This window comes from Oreochromis niloticus, linkage group LG23 (assembly GCF_001858045.2).
Source record: "Oreochromis niloticus isolate F11D_XX linkage group LG23, O_niloticus_UMD_NMBU, whole genome shotgun sequence".
NCBI classification, from domain to species: domain Eukaryota; kingdom Metazoa; phylum Chordata; class Actinopteri; order Cichliformes; family Cichlidae; genus Oreochromis; species Oreochromis niloticus.
In genome coordinates, this window is record NC_031986.2 from 43041869 (window position 1) to 43047590 (window position 5722).

Below are 5722 nucleotides of genomic sequence, written 5' to 3' on the forward strand. Positions count from 1 at the left end.
TGAGACAGGCTGATTAAAATAACAGCTGTCAGTTCTCTCATTCCTTATATCAAGACTGGAGATCACACTACTGATTTCAGTTCATTTAATATGTGAGTGCACAGATTCATTCTCAACTGGACATAAATGATGATCAAAGGTTGTATATATGATGAATTCATCAAATCCCAGCCTCTAACACAGTGCGCTGAATCTTAGCTTTGAATGTCCAGTATATTCTAATCAGTGCAATTTAAGCATTCACTGAACCTATAGTATCTACACCTGTGTGGCAAATGTGTGGTAAAGATACAGATAATGAAATTTAATTATTAATACAATATACATCATGAAAAATGAAAGCTGAAATTGATTCAGTTTAGTACTTTTCTCTGTATGCTCTGTGATTATAAAGGCCTTAAATTCTGTGATATATACTGTAAATGATTTTCACAGAGGTCTTAAAGTACTTAAATCACTGCTGATAGTCTGGTTGTTTACATTTTCACATGTTTTTGTGTCTGTAGGGCTGTTTGATGACGATTTGGACTCCTCTGGGAGATGAGGACACACCCACATCTGTTCCATACTGCAGCCATGGATGGTGTTACAGCTCTGAGTCAGCTTTGGGCCATCAGACGCACACACTGGAAAACCAGCGCCTATACTTCATGCAGGAGAGACGGCCTCAGTGATGTAGGTTCATAAGCGAGTTCAAACATTTCTGGCCTCTTATCACTTAGATTTTGAATGCATTTAAAGCAGGAACTGCACACTAGGGGTGGGTTTTAATAATCGATTCCTCGATTAAAATCGATTCTGGCTTGGATAACGTGAAATCGATTCATTAAAATCCTGAATCGATTTTTTAATATAAATTTATTTTGCCCGAAACGCCAGAATCTCAGGTGAAACCTCACAAAATTTCAACAACCACCAAACAGCTAAGACAGTAAATGAGAGCAGGTACACGGATTCTGCACAAGGACGTAAACACACAGCGCGACCCGCGGATCAGAATCAGTGAGATGTCGCCTTTCTCACCCGACGGGCGCTGCAGCTTTAAGCGTCTGCGCGCGACGGCAATCACTTTCTGGCACAACAACTGCACGGACACGGTCGGGGCTGAAAGCCGACAGCTCGCTGATTCTGATGTTTCGGCGGGTAGCACTTTGTGTTCACGCCCTTTTTGCGCTGATTCTAAAGCTGTTAGTTTTATCTCTCTCCAAAAAATATTGACCGAACCAGCAGCAAAAGAAGATCCAAACTACGCTTCACGTAAACATCGTCATGAATTCCCTCTGACTTTTACTGTTTTGCTTCACCCACGATAAAATCAAACTTCATGCACAGCTCTCTCTCTCTCTCTGTACTGTTTTCTGCATTATTTGCTTGCTTGTTATGCGCAACTCTACTGTTGTTTACAGCGCTGTCGGCCGCTGTTTTTTTTTTTTTTTCGTTTTACATACTTCCGAAAAGAAAACCTAATTTCTGCCGTTCAATACTGAACATATTTAAACTTTTTAAAGTTATGCGAAATGCAAAACGCTTAGCCGTGTCTCTAATAAAACCGCTGTAACGTCAGAGGTAACGTTCATATGTTGATTAATGGTTTTCTTTCGTTTTTGATGTACTGCAGATACATATTTTTATAAAATCTCAGGCCAGGAAAACCACCTTCATGTTTTTCTGTTTTATCTTCAGCTACTTTGACACAAAGAAATCTGCTGTGACGCTCACACCTTTGATAGTCTTGCGTGTGTCAGCTTCCTTTTTATAGATACAAAAATATGTCAATGTACTGATCTTAATTATATTTCTGACTGTCAAAATTTCCCAGATTCAAATCGAATTGAATCGAATTGAATTGAATCGGGACCTTGTGAATCGGAAATGAATCGATTCTAGAAATAAGTGACGATACCCAGCCTTACTGCACACCTAGCTGTCAAAAGTTTGGCAGCATGAGTACTGTAAAGTTTTGTAGGGTCCTTGTTAAAAATTCCACAAGCACCACACCACATTTGTCATATACAGTTCCATTTTGTACAGGACATTTTTGAAATTATGTGTATATGTGTGTGTGTGTGTATGTATGTGTGTGTATATGTGTATATATATATATATATATATATATATATATATATATATATATATAGAGAGAGAGAGAGAGAGAGAGAGAGAGAGAGAGAGAGAGAGAGAGAGAGAGAGAGAGAGAGAGATATATATATAGAGAGAGAGATATATATAGAGAGAGAGATATATAGAGATATACAGTTAAGCCCATAATTATTCATACCCCTGCCGAATTTTGACTTAAAGTTACTTTTGTTCAACAAGCAAGTTCTTTTTTGAGCAGAAATGACACAGGTGTCTCCCCAAAGATAATAAGACAATGTACAAGAGGCATCATTGTGGAAAAAAAAATATTTCTCAGGTTTTATTTATATTTTAGCAAAAAGTATCATGTCCAGAATTATTCATACCCTTCTCAATAATCAATAGAAAAAAGCCTTTATTGGCTATTACAGCAATCAAACGCTTCCTATAATTGCAGACCAGCTTTTTGCATGTCTCCACAGGCATTTTTGCCCATTCATCTTTAGCAATGAGCTCCAAATCTTTCAGGTTGGAGGGTCTTCTCGCCATCACCCTGATCTTTAGCTCCCTCCACAGATTCTCAATTGGATTCAAGTCAGGACTCTGGCTAGGCCACTGCAAAACGTTAATGTTGTTGTCTGCTAACCATTTCTTCACCACGTTTGCTGTATGTTTTGAGTCATTGTCGTGCTAAAATGTCCACTGGTTCCCAAGGCCAAGTTTTTCTGCAGACTGCCTGATGTTGTTGTTGAGAATCTTCATGTATTGCTCTTTTTTCATGGTGCTGTTTACTGTGATTAGGTTCCATGGTCCATTGGCTAAAAAACACCCCCAAAGCATTAGGTTCCCACCACCATGTTTGACAGTGGGGATGGTGTTCTTTGGGTTGAAGGCTTCTCCATTTTTATGTCAAATGAAGGCAACATCATTGTGACCAAATAATTCAATTTTTGTTTCATCTGACCATAACACTGAAGACCAGAAACCTTCTTCTTTGTCCAGATGAGCATTTGCAAAGGCCAAATGAGCTTTTGCATGCCTTAGAAGTGCCTGGAGAAGTGGCGTTTTCCTTGGTCTGCATCCCTGGAACCCAACAGTGTCCGTTGGACTGTCTGGCTTGAGACATTGCCACCAGCAGAGCCCAGATTCACCAGAATGGCCTTGGTGGTGATCCTTGGATTCTTTTTCACCTCTCTCACTATTCTCCTGGCCAGCACAGGTTTCACTTTTGGCTTCCGACAACGTCCTCTGAGATTTTCCACAGTGCGGAACATCTTGTATTTTTTAATAATACTTTGCACTGTAGCCACTGGAACTTGAAAACATTTGGATATGGCCTTGCAGCCCATTCCTCACTTGTGAGCAGCCACAATGCGCAGCCGCAGGTCCTCACTGAGTTCCTTTGTCTTAGCCATGAATGTCCACAGACCACCTGCAGAGAGCTGCTGTTTTTCACCTGTATAGTTGATCAAAACAGCTATTTCCAATTAATCAGGGTAATTAGGATGCTTTAGAACAGCTTTGACTATTTGGAATGGTATGGAACTTTGGATTTTCCCAGAGACTGTGACAGTTTGTAAAAGGTATGAATAATTCTGGACATGATACTTTTTGCTCAAATGTAAATAAAAGCTGAGAAATATTTTTTTCCACAATGATGCGTCTTGTACATCATCTTATTATCTTTTGTGAGACGCCTGTGTCATTTCCAGTCGAAAAATAACTTGCTAGTTGAATAAAAGTAACTTTAAGTCAAAATTTGTCAGGGGTATGAATAATTATGGGCTTAACTGTATATAGAGATATATATATATATAGAGATATATATACAGATATATATAGAGATATATATATATATATAGAGAGATATATATATATATAGAGAGATATATATATATATATATATATAGAGATATAGAGATATATAGAGATATATATAGAGATATATATAGAGATATATATATATATATATATATATATATATATATATATATATAGAGATATATATATATATAGAGAGAGAGATATAGAGATATATATAATCTCTCTATCTCCTAGTTATCCACTTGTCAGTAATTTTTGAGTAAATGGATGTCACTGATAAATCAGTGGTGATTCACCTGCAAATGTTTTTAACTAACTTTGTTTTTCGTAGAATTCATCAGCAGCTGTGGAGAGATGCATTTGAATATCTTCTGGTTCCACTTTTCCTTACCTGGAAGCTGAGTATTGCTGATTTCTGACAAGGACACAAACCTCAGTGCTTATCATGGGTGTTACATCCTCTGTGCAGCAATTCCAGAGACAACGAGAGAGCAACGACCACTCATTAAGACCATACAGAAATCTGTCCCTTTCTGGCAGCTGTGGAAACTTCCAATAAGAAAGTTTGCATTCTTAGAGCAATGCTGGATCATGTGTGATGTGTCATCATATGAGGATATTACATTTTGCCTTAATTCTGCTCAATTAAGTGTTTTGATCGTTGATCCAGTATGGCAGCTTTGTGTTGTGCTGCAAGTTAAAACCCATTGTCCTCATGAGCGCAGCATCTAACAACTCTCCTTAAAAAAAAAGTCAATTGACTTTAACTGGACACAATGGTTTCCAGTGGGAGATACATTCATCACTCATCCGTGACACTGGAGAAGTCACCTGGATGAGTGATAAAACAATTTTCCATGGAAAATCCAGAGGAACTAAACTTTGTTGTTGTTTCTTTGGGCTCAATTTCAGCCTCAGGCAAAATTGAGCCCAATTTCTTCTTTCAGAAGAATGTTTTCTTCTGAAAGAAGAAAACATTTTGCCAATAATCAGATAAAAAAACATTGTTGAACCAGGTGGTATTCTCTGGAGTTTAAGACCAAAACTGAACTCAGTGAATTGACATTAGACTGGAATTCATAAGATGAATAGAAATACTGCTGAAGCTGAATGATATATATATATATATATGTGTGTATGTATGTGTGTGTGTGTGATCTTTTTTTTCTCCAATTCACCATGTCTGTAAAGTTCAGTATGACTGTGGTACATGATACAAAAGAATAAATACAGAACAATAACAACTTTATGTGAATAACTTTACTCTTCTTAAAAATAACTCATAAAACAAGTAAAAGTACAAATGTGTACAAGTTAGAGACTTCCTCAGTAAGTTTACACTCTTTTGGATTGATTTTAATTGTGTGTTAAAGAGAAAGAGATTAGGAGGTAAAGTAGAGGATGCAGAGTCCAACACCGAGGCCGTCTCTCCTGCATGAAGTCCAGGTGCTGGTTTTCCAGTGTGTGCGTCTGATGGCCCAAAGCTGACTGAGAGCTGTAACACCATCCATGGCTGCAGTATGGAACAGATGTGGGTGTGTCCTCATCTCCCAGAGGAGTCCAAATCGTCATCAAACAGCCCTACAGACACAAAAACATGTGAAAATATAAACAACCAGACTATCAGCAGTGATTTAAGTACTTTAAGACCTCTGTGAAAATCATTCACAGTATATATCACAGAATTTAAGGCCTTTATAATCACAGAGCATACAGAGAAAAGTACTAAACTGAATCAATTTCAGCTTTCATTTTCCATGATGTATATTGTATTAATAATTAAATTTCATTATCTGTATCTTTACCACACAGGTGTAGA

General features: G+C 37.6%; 1 long non-coding RNA gene across 1 annotated transcript; it reads left to right on the plus strand.

The window, feature by feature from the left end:
- The first annotated feature begins 615 nt into the window (after positions 1-615).
- LOC112843889 (uncharacterized) lies at positions 616-4878 on the plus strand. Its single transcript, XR_003216427.1, has 2 exons — positions 616-675; positions 4235-4878. It is a non-coding gene; the product is annotated as an uncharacterized LOC112843889 (long non-coding RNA).
- Positions 4879-5722: the final 844 nt, after the last annotated feature.